We start from the raw sequence: 24,836 nt of genomic DNA on the forward strand, positions 1-24,836 counted from the left end.
GAGGACACTCCAGCGTCATCGCAAGATGTCGATTCAACACGGGAGGAGACAGATACCGTGTCACTCCCGAGTCGGACTGCACAGCCATTCTCGGCGGTGCAGATAGACTCTTAAGAAGCTACACCATCGTCTCTCGAGATGGACGGCTGCCGACGAATACACAATTCCATGACGAAAAATGATGTAAAAATCTATATACATCCAGCATGAATATCCACACAAACAGCATGTATTTTAATGTGGTTTTTATAGAAGATTCAGTGGAGAAAAACTTAATCTGTTTCTTGGCTTCATTTCAGAAAGTTTTTTCAGCCCCTTTGATTTAGGTCTTGCCATCTATATAAAGTCACAGCTGCAGAGAATGTCTGTTTAATCACAGCTTTAAATAATAAAGCAACATTATACCCCAACACAAACAAGTTCATACACTTGCCATGTGCATGACTTTCCAATCATACCACCCTAAAAAGTATGTTGGTATTCATGTACCAAAGAGAAGCACAAGCCATTCAGTGTGTCAAATTCCAATCAAAATTTTAAAAGAAAAATAAAATATAGTTGTCCCAAACTTGATGTGGGAAGTATTTTCTATTTAGTTAAAAGATAAGTTTTGTAGGGAGTTAAGCTATCAGAGGTTTGGAAAACTATATTAACCATATAACTTTCAACAAATGCTAGTAATAAAATAATAAAATAAAATAAGTTCTGGTTGTCACACATAAAAAGATAATTTTTTTCCTACTTCATATCTTAAAATAAAAATGGACAGTTTACTTATATTTAAAATTAAGTCTATTTTAGTTACAAAACTTAACTAATGAATACAGACAATCACAGTTGGAAAAAGATGTGACATCTTTTGACCTAACATATGTTCTGGATTTCTCCACTGTGGATGCAAACTTAGCACCAGCTCATCAGGTCCATGGGTGAAGGCAATGTCCATGGCTAGTGGCAATGCAGATTGTTCTTACAATAAAGAAAGAGATGACTGTGCTTCTGAGGGGCCATGCTAGGTGAGCTCTGACGGGGCAGAAGGGTATCTGATTGGGGTAGCGGGGAGCAAACAAGCAAACAACAACAACAAAAAACCCACAAAAAAACTAAAAGAGCCACAAAAGGCTCCCAGAGGATCCTGATTTGATTTGGATAATGACTGGATGACTGGACTGGCAAACACACCTCCATGGAGTTCCCAGTGGGAGGTGTCACTATTGTCCCCAGCAGTCCCAAACACACCAAGTGCAGTCATTTTTTCACTCGATAAACAATAACAGAAGCTGTCTCCTTGAATCAAAAGACATGAAAGAAAAGGTCACGTGAACAGGAATGTGAGGAAAGAAGAGAAAGGATAAAGATCTATTCATGCTCTCTCCCTGGAGGTCCAAATAGTGGCTCTCATCCTTCCTCTGTGGAGAGCAGATCAGTATCACTTATCCCAGCCCTGTTTTGCCAGCTGGAGAGGCTGAGACAGAATTTTGTGTAACTAGGGGAATACCATTTCATTCAAAACTTAGAAAAGAGTTGTTACTTCAAAGGAATCTTGCTTGGCCAATGAACCCCACAGGTAGTAACTTGAAATAAGAGAGCACCCTATTCAAACAGTGACTGGGCATGGAAGGAAAGTATATAATTGTTTTCTCATCTTTTTCCATATTCAATGATTAAGACATCAAAAAAGTGTAAATGGCATGGAGAGAAATTGACATTTTTTTAAAAGGTGATTACAATTTTCCATAGCTAGATTTTAAATAATAACAAAAATAATTTTTAAAAACTAAAAATACAAAACCTGTATGTTAATGTAAAGGATATTTAAAAAGTAAAACAGTGTTCTCTTCATCTCTTGGCATTGGACTCTGACAGACATAACTTGAAATCCTAGCCTCAGTCACAAAGCATTAATATGGCCACCCCCTAGCATGTTATTCAACCTCTTGGTGCCTGGATTTCCACTCTGTAACTAAAATTGAAAGTAGAATATGTACCTCAATGCATTGCTGTGAAAATTAAATAAGGTGATGCCCATAATTCTTGGCTTGCTGACCAATTCATTAAAAAAAAAACCAAAACAGTAACTAATAGCCTTTCAAAGGAGTTTGATATTGGCATTTAATTAAACCTTCTCCCCATTCAAAAAATACAACTTTGATTTTTAAAATTATTTTTCTTAGCAACATCCTTTATTTAAAAGTTTGCTATTAATGTTATCACATTACCACCAATCCTGATTCATAAAGCAATCAAATTAGCTTAAACATAGATTGCCATATTGGCAGAAAACAAATAAAATAAATAAATAATAGTGAAAGTCTATTTGGCAATACATTGCATGAAGCCTAAATAAGCCAATGCATTCTAACGACTTCTCCTAGGGAAATACCAGGTGTTTACATATTTATGTACGCATGTTATTAGCTCATTTATTACTCCATTCACGTACTTATGTATTAGCTCATTTATTAATTTATTCACTTATGTACTTATTAATTAGATTATTTATTAACTTATTCACTCATTCATGTATTTATTCATTTACTAAGTACTTAAAGAGCTTGGAAGATACAAAGATAAAGCAGACTCTGAGGTTTCTAGTCTATGATGAATAGATTAAATGCAGATATCTCCACTAGAACAGGCTTGCATGTCTGTACAGTACATAGTTTGTTGCTGGAGTATGATGCCATGAAATTAGCCCACTTGGAATAGGAATCACATCAATTATTTATTATTTTATATTTTATATAATCATGTTTATTTAGTGTCAAATTATTTATTCATAATTATGCCCTGTGTAAAAAGAGAACTCAGATGTATCATTCTAGTCAGGTAAAGCGGGAGCCAGGTCTAAAATGTATATAAATTTATAATATAGAAATTGTATTGAAGCATGTTTGATTTTCTAACAATAGTTTTACATGACCAGGATCCTGAATTAGAAAAGGAAATCAAATTTTGACTTGTACTATGTCCTTCTTAACTATCACAGACATGTTCAGTTCCACCTACAAAGTTTTTCAGCAGTGATTACTAGAGCAAAGCTGCACTCACTTCACTGTGCTGTGGACAAGAAACATGACAATGCTGGAAGAAAGAAAATGACAGCCCTGTCATCTGACCTCTCATCACCAATCTGTTTTCCTGTCTTCTATTCTCTTTCATCTCTTGGCATAGGAGCAATAAGATGGCATTGGCAGATCACGTTGCTACCAATAAATGATAACTTGATAAATGTCATTATACCCTTTATATTTTCCCTGTCAGGATTTTAATTAAGAATATCAGTAAGGTTATACATTAAGGTTTTAAGATAAAAAAGAAGGCTTTATGTGATTCTGAGATCTTTACCATGTTTATTATTAAGCTACTCCCCAAAATGCCAGTTACACATGTTGTTCCTATAACAAACAGGTTTGGAGGAGATAACGAATCTCTTAAAAAACATTTCAGGGTTGTGCATCGCTTTAATGTTTGTGCCAAGAGCAAAGTCCTGCTTACTCTGATGTAGACACATGTCTGCTAGGCATGATGAAATGTGTTTTCTAGGCCAACCCTGATCTCCACTTAGTATCTTTACAACACACCAAGTTCATCCCACACACTGTTCCCCAAGACTCTCCCCCTGAGTTACCCTATATCTTTCAACTCCAGTTCCCAACAATAATGTAGGATATGACCCCTTTCGCCTCTGAGCAATTATTTATATATAACATATGTCTATGGATAAAATCCATACATTTCTTCATCTGATATCAATGGTTTCTGTATAATGTTGATACCCTTCTGCCCCAGAGCTATGAGTAAACCATTGCCTTTGTCCATTCTTCACCCATAATCCAGGCTGCTCTGGAGACTCAGCCCTCTTTCACTGTGAGAGGTGTGTGACAGCCAGTGATGCTCCTAGATCTGTTATGTATTGGGTTTGATTTCTAAAATCTCCAGGTTGATTTCAGTAGAAAGCTCTTTTTTGCCAGGACATAGCACAGAGCTCTGTTTTGATTTGGGATGGAACTCGCTGGTTTTACTGAGAGCTCTGATTTCTTTTATAATGAGACAGCTGAGTAATACTGTTGTACTGTCTTCTTTCCATCACTTAAATTTACACTTACCCAGTAAGATATTAGTAAAGAGCACACCAGGTCCCTCATATACTTACTGGGACCCTTAATGGGCCCTGAAAGCACATTGCCACCTTCCCTCCCTCCAGGAAATGCTGCATAGACTAGTTAACCTCTTAACCTCTGCCTTGCTCTCTAATAGGGAGAATATTGACAAAGAAATTTCTTAAGAGATTGCCCACTGAGTGAGCCAGAAAATGCTTACATGAAACTTTGATGAAATTTTATGCACTAGGATAAATATCATTTTCTCAAAACTATTCACTGTGTAGTGGCATGTATTTTTGTCTACAAACTTAGATATGCAAGAAATATTTTATTTTTCTCTAATATAAATTAATTTTTATTTGAATCCCTAATACGCTTTGTGGCATAAACATAATCTTAAGTTGGCATTTTTCCCTCTGTCTCCAGTGATTTGCCGCGATTCTGAAAAACTTACCCAGTATGTTAAGCCCTGGTTGGTGTGACTCAGTGGATTGAGTACCAGCTTGTGAACCAAAGGGTTGCTGCTTTGATTCACAGTCAGGGCACGTGCCTGGGTTGTGGGCCAGGTCCCCAGTTGGGGGCGTGCAAGAGGCAACCACACATTCATGTTTCTCCCTCTCTCTTTCTCTCTCTTTTTCCCTGTTTCTAAAAATAAATAAATAAATAATAATAACAATGTGTTAAGACCTCGTGCAGACAGGGAAAGCTCATCTGATTTTCCATGTTGAAATATTGAAAGTATCTCCTTTTAGTTTGCAAAGAAAGGCAAAGGTGTCTATTGTCACACCCATTCATACTTTTTGGCATTCCTAGCCAATCTAGTAAAACAAGAAAAATAAATAAATAAAGGTTCAAGGATTGGAAAAGAAAAAACAAAATTGTCTTTATTCCCCATAACATAATTATGTTTGTATACAATTTTTTAAAATTGCCTATTATCACAGCTATTAATACAATGAGCATGAATAAAATAGATATAAATCTAACACTCCAGAGTCATCTGAATTTCTATTCACCTGCAACAAAATTTAAAAAATGAAAACTTTAAAAAAATGACAATTTATAGTAGTATATAAATCATAGGCAAAATGTCTATTTTGAACTCCTAATCCATTATTAAAACACAATGTAAATAGTTAATAATTATTTAAAGACTAATTTATTAAGTGGAAATAGCATATTAAGGATCTAGAAAACTCACTATTGCAAAAATGTTATTTGATCACAAATTTATCTATAATTTCAATTCCAAACAAAATTCCAGCTGTGCATGTGTGTTGTGTTTTATATGTGATGCTTGAAAAACTGATTCTAAAATATATAGGAAAATTTAAGTTCCAATAATTGCCAATATTCTAAGGAGGAAGAGGGATAATATCATGGTACATGATAACCAGATACTAATCTTTATTATAAAGAGATATTAATGAAAATAGGTATTGGAGCAATGATTGACAGATAGAACAGCTAAACAAAATATGATGGTGATTGTATAAACACAGTATGTGACCAAATTTAAATGCAGATCAGTGGAGGAAGAATAAACTTTTTAAGATAAATTGTACTGGGGCAACTGACTACATATGGTGGGGGGGAATGCCTTTCTCAGTCATACATATAAATCAATTCCTAATGAATTAAGCACTTCAATGTGAAAGACAAGATTTGTTAAGAAATTTAGGAAATTTGTTTTATCTTGGGGGATAGAAAACTTTTTCTTAAATAAGTCAAAATATAAACAAACTATGAAGGAAAAAGTGGTAAGTGAAATTACATAAAAAATAAAAACTTCTATCCTTATAAGTCATGATGGAGTAAAAATATAAGCTACAAATTTAGACAAAAGACTTCCAATACATTAAAAGGGTTATTAAGCAATATGTACAAAGAACTCTATGAAGCAATAAGATAACCAAACAACATTATTGAAAAATGGAAAAAAAAAACACACAAATTTCACAAGAATAAATAACCCCAAAGCAAACTGAAAAATATTAACCATTTCAGTAATCAAAGAAAGTATAAATTAAAATTATAACTAGATACAATCCATACCCACAAGGCTGAGAAAAAGTAAATGTAGAATAATACAAAGTGTTGCCATGAATACAGTATATAGCAAAGAGGGTTCTCTTCCATTGAAAATAGATATGGAAATGTATAAAACTAATTTGGAAAACTGAGTGGAAAAGTTGAACATGTGCCTAGCCTATGATTCAGGGTTTCCACTTTTATTTATCCTAAAAGAAATTCAGGCACATATGCACCAGGAAATATGTATATGAACATTGTAATTATGCTGGTTTGGCTCAGTGGATTGAGCGTCGGCCTGCGAGCTAAGTGTCGCTGGTTCGATCTTCCAGTCAGGGCACATCAGAGAAGGAAAACTCTGACTCCAAAAAACCTCCGCTGCCTTGCGGCATACCTCTTCAGGGGAAAGGCTAAGGGAGTAAACCCCGACAGAAAATCCGGAGCCGGAGTCCCTAAGGCGGTTTGACGTTGTAGTCAACACCGGCAACTCCTGCGGCGCACCTGAAGCCAAGCTGTATTGACTCCGTCTTTCCCTTGGATCCTTCAGCTGCGAAGAGAGGGGGGGTCTGCTGCATGGGCAACAGCAGACCCTCCATATCACCCTGCCCAGGCTCTGTAGCTTCAGCTTCACTGGAGAGAACACTCCAGCGTCATCGCAAGATGTCGATTCAACACGGGAGGAGACAGATACCGTGTCACTCCCGAGTCGGACTGCACAACCATTCTCGGCGGTGCAGATAGACTCTTAAGAAGCTACACCATCGTCTCTCGAGACGGACGGCTGCCGACGACGAATAGCAATTAAAACTGAAAAATCTCTGTGTGTACCTCAAAAGAAAGATGGAAAAGTAAACTCTGATGTAATTACACTAAGGAATACTACACTGCTGTGAAAAAGAATAACCATTTTTAAAGGTTATCTTTACTTTTTTATATTTTTATTGAATTTATTGGGGTGACATTGATTAATAAAATTATATGTTTCAAGTATACAATTCCATAATATATCATCTGTATATTGTATTGTATGTTCACCACCCTAAGGCAAGTCTCCTTCCATCACCATTTATCCCCCTTTTACACTATTCTACCTGCCCCCACCCCTCTTTCTCTCTGGTAATCACCATACTGTTGCTTGTATCTATAATGTTCTTGAAAAAGAATAAAGTTAAGTTGTGTTTACCAAAATAGATAAACCTCAAAAAAAGAATATTGAATTATAGAATCAAATCACTCAAGAATTCATAAACTATAATTTTATTATAATTACATAAATACAAAAACAGGTAAAACTAAACAATATACTGTTTATAAATCCCTACAAAGTTAATTTTTTAAGCTATTAAGAAAAGCAAGGAAATACTTCATGCAATATTTAGGATAATGGTGCCCTCTGAAGGCCAGCATAGAAAAAAATGAGAGTAATGTGGAAACAGTAAATATATGTTTTGTGGTGGGTGATGTATACACAGATGTACATTTTTTTTAATTATTCTTAAACAGCATATGTTTTTTGTACTTTTTCATATGTAATCTATACTCCTCAATAAAAAATATTTATTTTTTTAAAGTTTATGATGGACTACTTGTTCTTTTTTAAAATTGTTTTTCTATTACAGTTGTCCCATTTTCCCCCATTTGCTCTCCCTTGTTCCATCCACCTCCTGCCTTTCCCACAGTCAGTGCCCATTTAGTTGTCCATGTCCATGAGTTATTTATATTAGTTCCTTGACTATACCCTTCCCCTTCTTTCCCTCCTTTTTCCCCCTCCTTGATGTAAAAATATGTATGAATGGAGATTTTGAAGAAGTCAGTATGACAAACCAAAGGAGGGTGACTGAATTTTCTGATTTTTAACACTTATTTGGAAAAGGAGGATGGGAACAGTAAATAATAGTAGAAGATGGGAAATTCTGAAGTCTACAAATAAGGTTTAATTGCCTATAACATGTTCATATGATCAGTTAAAAAGTAGAGCATCTCTCCAAAGAGAAAATGCCTGTGGTCCACGTTGAATATAATGACAAAGCTCCTCTAATGATTTTTTCCCAACAAACATCTAGCCTGTATTTAAATTAGAAGAACAAAATATTCAAATAAAAAAATTTCATTGTTGTATAATTCACATACACATGAAAGAACTAAACACTATACTCTACAGATGGATTTCAGGAAAAGAGGATGCAGAGACAGGTCAGAGTCAAACATAAAAAAGGAAAACAAATGAGAGGGAAAGAAAAAGAAAAGAGATCTAAGTATAAAGAGTATAGAATAGCAATGCAATGCAATTCAACATGTTTGGTTCTGAGGTAACTTATCAGTTCCATTCTGGGGAAGCTGCTCACACATACCATGTAACAGTAAGCTGGAAAAAATAACTATTCCTCAATCCATGGGAAACAGTGTAATTAGTTCAATTCAGGTTTAAATAAATAAACAAACAAATAAATAAATAAATAAATACAAGCACTAACTGGGAGTCTATTATGAAGTCACCACTGTCCTAGATCCTAGGACTTGGAAGTAAATAAAATGTGATTGGAGGTTGGAAAATCAACAATTCCAGTAGAAGTGGTAAATTCTGGAAGTATGCATAGGATTAATGAAGCACAGAACATTAGCACCAAATCAAGCAAAACGGGTCAGGAGAGGCTTCCCAGAGTGGGCAATGCTTGAGCTGAATCTAAAAGAAGTTAGAGAGGATATGAACTTCACAGTCTTAGAATCACAGGATAAGCAAAAGATACTAAATCTGCTAAAATCAGACCATATAGGAAGAGTGTTTTTAATACTATAATGAGAAATAAAGTACTTATTTTTAAAGAAACACAATTTTTAAATAAAGGAAGAAGTATAGGTTATTAGACATCAACAAAGAAAGTACATATGAAACTTCATATAATCTGGAGTGAATACAAACTCTAAGCCTGACATCAAAGGAATCAAATATTTAGTTTGAACCACATGTAATTGTTAGATTTTTTTTTAACCATGTTTCATGAACAGAAACAGTAAAGGCATGTGGCTCAGCCAGATATAAAGGACTAAATGAAAGATTTGACCAGAAATAAGGACCTGGAAACATGTGACAAAGGATTACATATTAACATATCCATATGAAACATATAAGAAAAGTGAAGCTTCAAAAGAAAAACAGGTGAGACATGAAGAAGCCATGCACAAACTACATGCCAATGGTCAACAAGTATAACAAAAATTGTTCCTCTCAATGGTAATCAAAGAAACACAAGCTAAAGCAAAAAGATACTCATTTTTGCTCATCACATTGTCAAAGATTACACTTATTTCTCGGGTTCTCTATTAAACAAAATTTAACCTGCTTAGGCACAAAATACACCCTATGACCATTTATGCTCATTATTTTCTTCAAGTCAGGTTGCTGTAGATTACCCCATAGTGGAAGTGAAAGAACTTAATTTTTTTAACAGATTGTTCGTTACTGCAAATATTTCCTTTGGCCCAGCTACTAAGCCCAAAATGTTCAGAAAGGCAGAGGAGGGCAACCCCTTCCTGCGAAAGTATCAACAGCTGGAGTGATATCCACTGGGTAAAAAATATACTATGAGGAAAAAAAATATGGATAGTTATGCAACAGAGCTCAAAGGTATGTTGGCTTACTCAGAAGTTTGCCAAGGCAATAGAGGGTGTAGTTAAATATTTGTTCATCTGGAACTTTTGAAAAAAGAAGGTATTCTTAAAAGAGAAACTAAATGTAGACTGAAAATAAAAACCTTTTTATCTAAGTGGGAAAAACTGAAACTCTATATTTTTACCAAGCATGTGTGTTGGCAACAAGGGTCTCAGAAGGGAAACGAGCCATTGAGGAGGTGTGGTATGACATGGGAACTGATAGGGACTCTGTGGCATCCTAAGAGCAATGATGAGAACACTTGGAAGTGTACGTCCCCCTGGATGCTCATAGAACAATTTTCAAGAAAGGAGTCTAAAAGGTGGGATTCAGTGAAGACAGGGAGAGACGATTTGGAGAGCCATGCTGATTCATATTTTGTCAATACCCAGCATGAACAGAAATGATCCCCAGATTCTTAAGAGAGGATGTGTGGGGGGAAAATTAAATAACAGTTTTAATGAAAAATTAAATACAAAATTTAAAAATTAAATAATAAGATTTTAACATAAGGTTTGCTTTAAGAAACAGATTCAGGCCACCCACTGTCCCAGTTCAAAGTCAATGTCACAATAGCCTTTATGAAGGTCCTTAAAGGTGCTGGATTTTGTTTCCCTTGGCTAAGGGTCTTTGCACATGGTGTTCTCACTGCTTAAAATGCAACCCTTTCCTCACATAAACATTTACATACACAAATACATAAATAAGAAGGCTGATTCCTTTCTGTCCTCCAATTTCCGCCTACATGGTACATTTTCAAGGAGGAATTCCCTGACCACCACGTCTAAAGTCATTTCCCTTATTATTCTCTATTTTAACATCCTGTTTGCTTCCTTCATAACACTTACCAGATTCACCTGAATGTCTATGTGCTTTTGCATGTTTGCTCCCTATCTAGACAATAAGCTCCATGCAGGCAAGAACTTTGTCTGTCTTATTCATTACTGTGTGTCCAACACCTGGTGCAGTGCCTGACGTATAATACATTCTCTGTAAATACTTGTTGAAACACACTGGATGCACTGAAGTAAGGGGCACTGCCACAGAAAAAAATTAGCACTTCCAAAGTGAAGGTGAGAGGTATATCAATGTGATAAAAACCTATCTTGGCTCATTTAATCTCAAACAGTTAACCTAAAATCATGGAAGATGCCAAGAAGGCAGCAATTGATAACACAAGGGACAGAAGAGGCAAACTTCAATAGGAACAATGATCCAACTTGAATGAGTACATTAAAAAAGAGCCCATAAGCATCCTGTTATGCATAAGGGATCAGGGAAGCTTGTCACCTTGCCTCCAAAACACTCATCTTCCTCTAACGTGCCACCTGTTTTATTTTGTTCTCTGGAATAAAGCTCCACAGAAAAGCATTTTGCCCACTGCATCTGGTTTGTAGTACGCACCCATTAAGTATTTAATGATTAAACAAATTCTGTTAGTGGAGGTTTAGAAAAAAATCTTTTATAATTGTCACTGTGATTGTTATCCACATTTCTTTGTACTTTCCTAAACTAGGGAAGTGTGCTTTTCCTTTTATTTTGGAATTTGCTGGATACCCGAGCCATCTTATTATTTCTTACTGAAGTCATAAAAAGGAGAGAAGAAAGCCACATCCAAGCGCATGTGCATAGTCACAACAGTAAGTCCATCTAAACGTGAAAGTGACAATTAAGCAGAGTTTCACTCACCCCAAGTAATAATTGAGACTGTGGTATTATTTTTAAGACAAAAGGTATGACAAAGCACTACTAAGTCTATGTGTATTTATGTTTGAAATCGGAAGTAGAGTTGTGATTTTTAGAAGTCTGTTGTTTGGAAACATCTGTTAGTACCATCTGTATGGAATTTAAACTCAAAGTGAACAGCATGCTCTTTCTTGTTTGAGGCTCACCAGCTGAAGAACCTAAAACCATTGGTTCGCTGTTCTTACTTAAAAATATACTACTGTTCTTGCCTACTATCCCCAATGAAGTTAACTCATTTCCTTATTTTTGGAATATAATTGAACTGAGGCTGATGGGACCAGATACTGTCAGGTCATTAACCAGGTGTTATTCAAGGCTGTGTGTGTGTGTGTGTGTGTGTGAGAGAGAGAGAGAGAGAGAGAGAGAGAGAGAGAGAGAGAGATTACAGCACTGCCAGTTCCCTCACCTGTGAGAATGTATGTCTCTCGTACCCCCAGGGTCACTGCTATCTGCAGCTCCCCCACCTCACTCACCATTCTTTTTCATTCTCACTTGCAGGCCATCTGTCCACTTCCCTAGTGTTCCCCAAGCTTCCACATTCAGACCTGCCCTTTTTACCTATAACTTTTGGGGGTGGGGGTGGGAATTGCATCTACTCCCATACTTCCCATGACTGCCAGTATTCAGAAGTATAAGATTCCAAGCAGGGTATAGTTTCTAAGGCACCATCATCCATGTGAGCATAGTCATCTGTCTTCTGATGTTTGTGTTTTATAATTGTATTTATATTCTTCATTTTTAATGCATGAATCTGTCACGTGCTCAATCACCAATGGGGTTCCTCCAGGCCTTCTGATAGGGACACAATATTTCAGGAAGTCAGATGGCCAGGGTATGAACTCTGGGTTCTGCCACTAACTAGCTAAATAACCCTGGATGACCCAGGGCAATTTGCTGAATGTCTGTGGCCCTCAGTTCTCTCATCTGTAGTACCAGCCTCCATGGATTCTTGTAAGGATAGAGAAAAATGAAACATGGGAAGCATAAGCACTGTAATAACATATGGACAAGTGCCTGATATACTATAAAACCAAACAAAAAGCTATTATTACCTTAGATTTTAGAATAAAAAGAATTATCTTTGCAAAAATAAAATCAACTTATATTTCTTTATAAAACTTGTGATTCAGGTTAAAGAGTCAAGTGCCTTTAGTACTTCAGGTAGCTTGCCTCGTGGTTCGCGAAGATCGAGAAGTTCATTTTAACTTTTTCTTTAAAAATCAGCCATCCTTGTGTGTGAGGAAAACATGGAGAACACAGTTCCTTACCTATGTAATGGCAGAGGAGACTAGACCAGAAGGCCTTACAAGTTCTCTTTTGACTTTTTCTCTCTCCAAATTTGATTCTAATAAATTCTATGCTGTTATGTCAGTTAATGGTTCTTTTGAGTGGTAACATTGCACATTTCTGATGACAAGATAACAAAACACATTATATGTTAAAACCTATTCAAAATTAAACTATTTTTAAAAAGAAAACATATAAAAATTGTTATTTAGATTTCTAGCATAGAAAACTGTGACTTAAGTAACTTTACTTAGAGTCTAATTTTTTTAAATCTTATAAATGAGCATAAAACTATATGCTTTTTAATTCAAGGAAACAGTGAAATTTCATTGCTTATTTTGTTTCAAAAATTGACTTTTTAATGCTCTAGTTTTGAGGAGAAACTGTCTTTCAGTTAATGTTTTTGCAATTCAAGATTTAATCAAAGTTGTTCTACTTAGCAGGTCTGTCTCACACTCTGCAGATCTGCAGACTAATCTGCAAAATCTAACACTTCTAATTATGAGACTCATCTATTTCTATATGCACCAATAAACAAATAAAAGAACATGCTAATCACTTAAATACTCTGTTTAGGCTAAGGAGGGCAAAGTAATTATTAACCTTTACTAACTTCGTGCTTTAACACACTCAATTAAGATTTTATAGGTTAAAGACCAAAGTGCTATATACATGATTCAGTATAAACAGTTCTGAACTCAGTTGGGGAATAAAAGACTATTCCCTCTGGAAAATACTATAAAGACTAGATTAACTACTCCTAAGAAAGGAAGAATAGTGAATTAAATCTTAATTTTGTATTAAACTTTTCAAGTATATTATAATTTTGTCCAAAACAACTTTTATAGACTAAAAAGCTACAACTCCCAAATCATGTTTAAAAATACATTCTCCATAATTTTAATTTTATTTAAAATCAGCAAACAGAGAACCAGTAAACCCAGAGGTAGGTCCACCATGAAATTCATGAGGTGTCTTAGGTGGTAAGAAAAGCACCTTAGTTATCTTTGCATGTTTGCAGGTTTTTGTATTCATTTTCTAAAAGGGGTCTCTCAAATTGTATAAGTTTTAGGCCCCAGTAAACCTCTACCCAATCCTGCCTGGGTATGCATCATTCATCTGAGTGTTAGAAACAGTCCGATTATTCCAGACTTGCTGTTCAAATTACCTGTGCACTTACCACTGCCCACGAGAGGGCCCTAGCTACATTATGTAAAGAGACGTTCTGGGCCTCTTTTTCTTTTGATTTCTTTTTGTGTAACCAGACAAGCAAGGAAACCCTGAGCAAACAGCTCTCAGAGTTGAAAAGCTGCCTCTTAGCTCTGAATTGAAAACGACCGCCATCCGCAGACTGATGTGGCAGAACTGTCTTGCTCTGTTCCACTGCTGCCAACCCTTCACTTGGCAAACCTAAGGGGGAAGCAAAGCACAGCATGCCCTTCGCACTTAACAAAGTTAAATGAAAGATCATTTAATTCCAGGGATACTTAGTCAAAATCAAATAATGCCCAAGCTGTTTGGTCTAAGCCACTCAGGTGCTCAGACATCATACACAGCTCTCTTTGCTGAGAACAAGCGCCACCACCACCAGTTTCTACACACGTTTAGCTTGTCCCTGCTGCTTTCTGTAGCCTGACTTTCCAGCAGGGGTTGGTACCAAATTCCAAAATCAAGCCTCACGGAGAACTGCCACCGAGACTCTCTCTGACAATCACACCACAGGTGCAAATTAACCTATTATGTCCATAATTTCAAAACAGTAGCTTACCCATTTTTCAAAAGCAGATTTATAATGTGACAGTGAAAATTATATTTGTGCGTAACTTTTCTCCAAATCCTTATCTCTTCCAATGCTTATTTCATTCCATGCAAAAAGCCATGTGACTTTCAGAAAAGAGAAACTGTGTCAACAAATCTGGAGACCTATGAGCCACAAGATAAAGACCCCACATCTATGAGAAGCTTATAAGAAGGTTTAACAATGTCCCCTAAAATCATAAGAATTTCGTTTCAGGGCCTCTCAGAGGAAGTAGCCAGATCATGAATAGTTGTTTTACATTTTCCCAGTCAACTTGTTGATAAATCATAATTAACAGTCCAGGGAACTTATATTAGACAATAGTGATTCAAATTAAGCTTAGCCAAAGGAGGGCATGTAATTTATTCAGATTTGCAATCTGTTTATTGCAAGAAGCCAAAATCCTGCTGTGATCTGCCCTTCATGTGCAGAGCTCACTTTGCAGAATCTGTTTTCCATACGGAGGGGAAAGTCTCTTCCCAGAGGATCCGGCTTATTAATACCTTTATTCCTTAATACCTCATTATCCAACGAGATCTTCTGGTCACTTGATCTCAAAGGAGTTACGATGCGTGTGGAAGGCTGGGATAGAAAGAAACATTCACTGGCATCAATAGCTTACATAAAAGGAATAGCAAAAAGTTTACAAAGGGAAGAGACAAAATGAAGTCAATATGGTAAATCCTGTTCAATTCCACCTGGAATATTGTTGATAAAAATCCATACTAAATGACCTAACCCTGGTCTCCTTCTCAGATTTCGTCTAGTACCACGCTATGCCTTCTTTGTTATGTTTCAGCTACACTGGTCTTCTTCCTGTTTTCCAGCATGCCAACCTCTTTCCCATGCCTGATTCTTCTTTCATGTCCTCACGTGCTTAGCTTCTCTTCATTGTTTAATTCAAAGCTCAGATGCTACCTCTCACAGAGGCCTTCCCTGACTGCCCTAGCCAAAGTGGTCCTTCCCATCCTACATCTGTTATGACTCCAGAGCACTTACAACTATTTAAAATCCTTCTTAATTTACTCATTTATTTTCCTGCCGATGTAAATTTCATGAGAACAAGGCCTTTTATCCCTTATTCACTAATATGCATACATACCCAGAGCCCAAAACTTTTCTTTCAGGTGCCTTTTCATAGGTGCTCAATGAATACTTGTTAAATGAATAAAATGAATGAATGGATGAATGAACAAATGAGAGAAAAGCTTATTCTCAAAAACAATAATAGTTTGAATAATTAACATTATAAACTATATTAGGATACCCATCCTTCAGGGATTTGCAATCTAATTTGAGAAATATAGTATGTAAGAAAAAGAATATCTAGATATATCGTACAAATGGCAAGAGGAAGAATTTTAAGCATTCAGGGAAGAAGCAACGACTTGTCTTTCCTTCCTGAGTCCCAGGAATATCGGAATACACATCAATGTCCTTTAATGGCTGCATATCAAACAGATTTTTTCACTGGCAATCACTGTATGGTTGGCACACAAATTCTACCTTATGTGAAGCATAGAAAAAAACAACATTAATCTGGGTATAAAAATCTGCATATGCTCTTAGCAATAGATAATATTTTTTAATAAATGCTGAGCAACTTCAAAAAAGTGGAAACATGACAATGGTACATTCTCACTTTGGCGACTAGGGGGGAGGCCTTCAAAATTCAACTGCTAGACTTTAATGCACAAAAAGGTTAAAATTTCAGAATCATAAAATATGTTGTCATTTCCCTAGAAAAATAAGGCCTGACCTGTTAGTACTTTGCTCTAGACATGCACTATGTGTCCAACTGAATATGCTTTTTTATTCTCAGAGCAGCTATATGAGATAGATACAACTGTTATTTTCTTTAAACTCATTAAGTAAATAAGTAAAGGGTAATTAGAGAAATTAAGCAAGGTACCCAATGTCACATACACATAATAAGACCTAGGATTTAAACTCTAGAACTGCAGGCAAGATCAAATTTCTGAGAATTCCTCTGCCTGTCAGGTCAGACATTTACAGATGCAACAAAAGACAGGCAGCCATGGCCCTGAACTTAAACTTCCTGAAAGAGAGAAAACCTATATTAACTGTCTCTTTTCTTGTCTGAGTCCAATCCTAAGTGTTTGTTAAGGTGGCTTAGTCTTAGTTGTTAGATGATAACTTTATAACATTTGCTGCCTCCTTAAATAAAAAGGTCTTCTTCCATTATTCTTTACTCTAAATTCCTGTATTTCATTTAAATTATGACATTAGAAAAGATAACTTTAAGGTGGTACAAGAACAACTTATAAATGTATAATCAGAGGCGCATTAAGGTCGGTTGAGGCCGCAGGACAGAAGAAAATATTGGACTCCTTAAAAAAAAGAGAGAGACATAGAAAATAAAAAATATTTATTTATACGCACAGAAAACTATTTTTAAAACTGGAAATGAAACAAGTAGATATCCACAAACTAATTTACATTCCTGTGTATTTGGGTATATTGTAAGTCTGCACTGCAGGAGAACCTTTGTAAGTACAGTATTCCCTCACTAATCGCGTGTATTACGTTCTAGACCCCCACCCCACGATAGGCGAAAATCCGCGAAGTAGGAACTTTACATTTATTTTAGTATTTATATATATATTGAGGCTTTATAAACCCTTCCCACACACTTATAAACCATTCCCAGTCCCTTATTAACCTTTCCCACTCCCTTACTAACCTTTTCCACACTTTTTAAAACACTACTTATGCTCTTAAACATATTCTACACTCTTAAACCTACGTAACTTTAGCAACACATGTATAAAATACCACAAAATCCCGCGATATAGCAAAAAATCTGTGATAAATAATTAAATATAATATTTTTAAAAATCCCATGGTACAGTGAGGCCGCCATAAGTGAACTGCGATATAGAGAGGGACTACTGTACAAAGTAGCAAGTATGATTCTGTTGCTCTAACAAGCAATAGCGCAGCCGCGCAGGGCCTATGCAACATAGTAATAAAATAATGAAAATAAGCGAATATAAACATACTATCAGGTTTTACCACTGATTGTAAACTTGTATATAATTAAAATTACACATACAAAACCAAACTTTGTGTCATTAGAAAAAAGTATAAAGTTGGGGTTTTGCAGGGTCCTTCAGAAGTTGGGGCCCAGGGCATGCGCCCAGTGTGTCCGCCATTAAATCCACCTCTGTAATAATGTGGTTTACAGAGTATGCTATTTTCTGCATGTAGTGCTAGTAGAAAACAATATAATTAAAAGCTAACATAGAAGAGAAAACAAAAAAATGAAAGTAGGAAATAAAGATAGAATAGAGGAGATTAGTGAAGTCAAAATCCTTGTTTTTTTTTTTTCTTTTTTATTTTTTGCTTTTATTTATTTATTTATTTTTTTTAATTTTTTTATTTTGGTTTTTCAATTACAGTTGTCCCCTTTTCCCCCAATTTCCCTCCCCCACCCAACCCACCCCCTCTCCCACAATCATATCCCTCCCCGTTGTCCATGTCCATGAGTCTTTCATACAGGCTCTTTAATTAATCCCTTCCCTTACTTATCCCCCTTCTCTCCCTCTCCCCTCCCCCCTATTGACTGCTATTCTGCTCTTTGTTCTATTTAGTTCCTTTGTTTGTGTTGTTCTTTAGTTTCCTGTATTAGGTGATATCATAAAATCCTTGTTTTTAATGGTTAATAAAAATGAGTTCCCTAAAAAAATCTTAATTTAAATAATATTAGGTATAAAAGTATAATTTAAGAGAAAGAGAACATTAGAAACAACAAATATAATTAAACATAAAAACAAGGTGGAAAGGACATATTAGAAATATATAAATAATACTAACTCTAGATAGAAAATTTGAATAATCTTATTAACATTTAAAAAATAAGTCTGTTTTTTTCAAGAAAATATCATACCTAGAGCATTTTTTTATAAGCAAGTTCTCCAAATTCTCAAGGAATCAATAACCTCAATATATTACTGTTACTCTTATGAAAGAGAAATGCAGGAAACAATCTTCAATAATTTTATAAAGCTAACTTTTGACACTAAAACCATACAAGCAGAGAGCAGGAGAGAAAAATACCAGGGCAATCCTTATTACAAAAATCCATATAAAAATATTCAACTAAAATAGCATGCTTAACAGCAATACACAAAAGAAATGAAATACATTATGACCACATTGTGTTTATATCAAGAATGTAAAGCTGTTTAGACATTAGAAATCAGAAATGTGATTCATCATATTAAGAGTCCAAATGGGAATAACGTAAACATTTACCTCAATTTAGTTAGTAAAAGTATTCTATACATTTCAGCATCTTTTCATATTAAAATCTTTTTTAAAAATTAGAAATCAAAGATTTTTTTATCTCAATAAAAACAGCAAACATCTTTTTCAATGATAAAATATTAAAATAATTTCCTTTGAAAAAATGTCAACCATTACTTGTAGTCAATGTTTGAATTTTTTAATCAGTGCAATAAGTCAAGGAAAAAGAAAATATACAAATGGTTTGTAAATGAAGAAATAAAATTTCCATTAGTCATAGATAACATTATTATATGTACAGAAAACATAAGCATTTCCAAATTATTAATATTAATAAAATACTGCTTTAAATAGAACTATTTAGAAAATGCAATTTAAAATATTAAAGTTCAACAAAAAAGGAACCTAGAAATAATTCTAATATAAAGATATGTGAATCTTTACGTAGAAAGTATGCATTTTTATTGAAAGGCCCTAAAGCATAAATAAATAAGTGAAAATATATACTATGTTTACGGATAGAAGCACCCAATATTGAAAAGATATCAACCCTCCACCAAATTGATCTATATCTTCAATGTAGTTCTAATAAAAATCCCAGTGGGATGTTTCATAGGACTTGAGAGAATGAGTCTAAATATTTTCATGTAGAATAGAGGATAAAAAAAAAAGATGTAAAAATTTCCCTATCAATTATTAAGTCTTATTATAAAGCTACAATTTTAAAACTATGGTATTGTGCCAAGCATAGATTTTTTTTTAAAAGTCAGTGAAACAAGAGAATGAGAGTTCAGAAAGAGACTCATAAGTCTCTGGAGACTTAATATATGATAGAGCTGGTATTGCACGCCTGTAGGAAATACATTTTTCAATAAATTACGCTGCAATAATTACACATCCACATAGAAGGCAATACAAAATTGATTCCTTCCTTGGAATATATTTAAAAACCTACTTAAGGACTTTAATGTGAAGAATTAAACATTAAGGTTATTTTTTTTAATGTAGAAAAATATCTTTAAGACATCAAAATGGAGGTTTTAGCTACCAATTCAAAAGAAAGAAAAATATTGATAAATTCAACTATATTAACATGTTAAACTTCAGTTTTTTAAGAGGAACCATGAAATGACAGAAAACATGGGAATGACAAATAAATATTTGAAAAGATGCTCAGTCTCTTTAGTAAGCAATGAAATAGAAATCAAAATCTCACAGAGATAACATCTCATACCTGCCAGACTGGCAAAACTTGAAAAGCCTAACCATCTTCTTGACAATGTTAAGGACTATATAAAGCCCCACAAATTTTCATGTGCCACTGGAGGAAAATACAATTTGAAATGATCACATTTTAAAACAAGCTGGTATTTCATAATAGAGTTGAACATGAGACTATACTATGACTAACACAAATTCTAGGTATACATGTAAACCCTACAAAAACAGTTGTATATGTGTACTAGCAGGCATATAATATTGTTCACAGCAACATTGTTCATAATAATGAAAAACTTTTTCAAAAAGATTTTATTTATTTATTTTTAGAGAGAGGAGAAGGGAGGAAGAAAGAGAAGGAGAGAAATGTTAATATGTGGTTGCCTCTCACACACCCCCATCTGGGGACCCTGCCCACAACGGCATATGCTCTGACTGGGAATAAAACTGGAAACCCTTTAGTTCACAGGCTGGCACTCAATCCACTGAGCCATACTAGCCAGGGCACAAAAAACTATTAACAGTTCAAATATCTATCAACAAAATGATGGAGAGATAAATTGTGATTTATTCACAGAATGGAATTCAGTACTGATGTGAGTGTCACTGAAACAGAGTTATATTCATTGACATGGATGAATCTCAAGCATTTAAAGTGGAAAAGCGAGTCACTGAACAATATATGCAGTATCATTCCATTTGTATGAGATGAATAAAAATAGGCAAAACTAAACATATTGTTTAGGGATATAATGAAAATCATGGGAATCACCTCTCTAACTGGAGGGAGCCATACAAAGAATATCAATGACTTGATCTTGTTCTACTTTTAAAACCTGAATTGTGAAAATAGTTATGTTTATTTAATTGTTATTTTTACACTATAATATGCTTGTGTTACACATGCTTTTGAACATAAATCTCCTAAGTTTCAATATGCACAATTGTATCCATAATATAGGTACACAAATGTGAATCTTAACTCATCATGCAAATAACATGAAGCTCAAATGGGTAGAATAGAGGTTAGATATGAAAAATGAAAAAAACTGATGGTTAGTACTCTCAAAGTTTGGAAATAGAAATTTAAAATTATATTAGAAAGTTAATATAATTAACTGAGCATAATACTATAGAAGAATTCATGCCAAATGTCAAATCTTTGAAGTGAAAAAATATATAGATGATTAACTTTAACAACAGATTTTAAATGATTACTGTAAAGTAAATTAACTCTGTCATGGGTTCAAAAGCTGTTATGGTGGTTCTCTTTTCAAAAAAAGATTATAATTTATTCTTATGCAGTATGAATATATATATAATGTCTCTTAAAATGTAAATGCTGACTATATAATACCATAGAAATTGGGTGATAAAGTGACAGAAATCCTGTGGAAAAAAAGCCCTAAGATCCAGGCTTCAGTCCTGACTCCGTCTACTTGCATGCCCTGGATTTTAGAGGAGTCTCTTGAGCCTCTTTCTCGGGAACTTTGATGTGCTAGAATAAGAAAATATGGAAGGGACATCAAAATACTAAGAAACATTAAGGACAAGTACTCATCAGGTGCCATGTCCTAAGCTGCTTGGCTGCTTTATGCATAGTTTCTCTTTTAAGCTTCAAAACTAGCCTGTGAACTGGCTGCTGTGGCTCAGTGGATTGAGCGTCAGTCTGCGAGCCAAGTGTCGCTGGTTTGATTCCCAGTCAGGGCACATGACTAGGTTGCACCTCAGGTCCCGAGTTGGGGGCATGAGTGAGAGGCAACCACACAGTGATGTTTCTCTCCCTCTCTTTCTCCTTTCCCCTGTCTTTAAAAATAAACAAACAAATTAATTTAAAAAAAAAAACAAAAAATTAGCCTGTGAGACGGGTACCATTAGGCCCTTAAGTAAAACCACATTCAGTAATTTAATATACACTGAAATGGAAATAATGGTTTTTCTAGATGCCCATGAATAAGATTTGGATGGCCCCTACTGTTATGCGGTTTTAAGTTCTAGTAAGATGATGAAAAAATAAACACATGAACAAATTTAAAAATTCAGATAGTGTGTAGGAGGCTACTTCTGCTTAGGGTGATGGAGGATTGTCTTTCTGAGAAAGGAACATATGACTGAGACCAGAATAAAGAGAAGGAAGCAGGCTTATAAAGATCCAGGGAAGGAATATTGCAGGCAAAGGAACATCAAACACAGAAGACCAAGGAAGAAACAAGCTTTGTTTGGCCATGAATGACCAAATTACCATGCATGAAAAGAATGAAATTAGGGAGACAGGTGGAAACTTTGAAGGTCACTTAGATATTTGAATTTTATTCTAATGCACGGAGGTCCTAAGCAAATTATCTGATGTATGCTTTAAATTAACACTCCGGTTGTTACTGATAAAAGGACTATGGAGGACCAATAAGCATTAAACAGTTATCTTGCAGGATCCCAGGGAAGAGATGACAGTAGATTGCACTGGGATGGCACCCATAAGTAGCTCAAAATAAAAAATGGTTTTGAGATATATTTTGAAGGTAGAGAACAAAGAACTAATTGGGCTCCTCAGTTTCAATACTGACCAACTGCCTAAAGGGTAATGTTATTTACTGGGATGAGAAACAATGTGGAGAGAAGATTTAAGAAGCTGAAAATTGAACAATACACGAATATAGATGAGAATATTTCCATCCTTTCTGAATATCACTAGGAGAGGAATCTGCAGCTTCCTCTAATAATCATTATCATAGTAGTAGGTAATACTAATATTAGTAACATTTGTTGAACATATTATATACCAAACCCTGGTCCTGATCTGAACCCTAAGATATAGGTACTCTCATCATGTTTATTTGATAGAAAACAAAGCACTGAGTTTCTTTGAGTTTCTTAACTTGTCCCAGGACTCAAGGCTAGTAAGTGGCAGAAGCAGGGTTTGAATCTTGAATGTAGACACTGGTTCCATTATCTTTACTCGTGTCCACTTCACTGAATGCTTTCATGGTTTACTTAGCACACCCAGAATGCAATTGACCATCATATGTAATAAAAGGTGAATGATAAAGCTCAACAGACCTAGAGAGCTAACTATCAACTCCTCTGGTCTCCTAAATTAACCATTGGAAACATAGCATCAAAGCATTTACAGTTGTAATTTAGAGGTACTCTAGTCCAGAATGGTTATTCCACAATACAGTATTCCCTCACTTATCGCGGGTATTATGTTCTAGACCCCCCTGCGAAGTAGGGACCTTACAATTATTTTAGTACAGTGTGCAGTATTTTATTTTGATTTAATATTCTTTTAATGTTAGAATCATTTATTATATTTTTAATATATTTTTTGAAAAATTTTAGGTAAAAATAATTAAAATCATAAATACTATGCATATAAATACATATACAGTACCACAAAATCCCACAATATAGTGAAAAGTCCGTGATAAATAATTAAATATAATATTTTTTAAAATCCTGTAATACAGTGAAGCCATGATAAGTGAACTGCAATATAGAGAGGGAGTACTGTATATCAATGAACTATATCACACACACACACACACACACACACACACACAAAGTTCCTTTAGGAAACTGAGTGAAATAAATCTATCTTTTCTAAAGTATAGCTCAAGTTTTTAACATAATAATATGTATTCTGAATCTCTGACAGGAATAACGGATAGTACATGCTGAACTTATTTGATCTAGAAATCCTTAGGGTTTATTTTCATGACATTAAAAAGTGTAATCCATAAACACAGTTGGATCAATCCAACAGATCAGGAACCCCACACACTGAGATAAGTGACGTGCCTAAGCGCCAAGGTAGAATATGAGTTTATGGTTCTGCTGACAGTGAAATTTGATCCCCTCAAATTTTATTATGGAACAAGAAAGGAATTTAGAAATTATCTGAACAAATTTTTTTTCCTACATAGATGAAGAAATCAAGGTTCACAGTCTTAAGTTTGTTCAGCAGCAGTAGGTGCTTAATACAGTACCTTACTAATCCCTAGATCATTGTCTACTCTTATTTTTGTTTTCTTTCTCTTAATATTAAGAATTTAGAGCCTAAACAGATGTCCCATCACTGCTTGGCCAGAGCCCAAGACTGAACTGCAGGTAGCAACACAGAAAAGGCCTTCTAATGTCACATCTATGATACCTCGTTTCCTCTCTCTAGCTCAAAACAGGCCTCCTTCAGGGTACTTGCGTCACTGGACAAATGTGTTTTCACCTGCAGAATAAATCTTAGTATTGCTATAAAGCCTTACCTTTTAAGGAAAAAGAAGACATCGAATCAAAAAAGCAACATGGGTATAAGAACCAATACAAATTGCAGCCCACATTGTCCTACTTTTATAGGTAAGGCAAACAACATAGTATTTTATTCTTCCCATTTCAACAAAAGTAATACCAGATAAATCTTTGTCGAAAGGAAATTTAAAAATAAACTACTGGATTTGATTTCTTAATGTCCTCCTTGAACCCAGGCAACTTTTTCCTGCATAAGACTAGTGCTTCCTCATACACACCTTCTGAATGATGAAAATCACTGATTTTGCATGCAAAGTAGAGGAAAGACTAATGAGATAGAGTCAAGATGTTTGACTTCGAGGTCTCACTTTGCCTCTAATGAGCGGAAATACCTCAAGCAAGTCAATAAACACTAGAATGCTTAAGATTACTAGAGCTCTTATATTCTAAGCCTGTATGTGTTTTGACTGAGATGATTTTAATTTTAACA

This window comes from Furipterus horrens, unplaced genomic scaffold, assembly GCF_987537825.1.
Source record: "Furipterus horrens unplaced genomic scaffold, mFurHor1.1.pri manual_scaffold_4, whole genome shotgun sequence".
NCBI lineage: Eukaryota > Metazoa > Chordata > Mammalia > Chiroptera > Furipteridae > Furipterus > Furipterus horrens.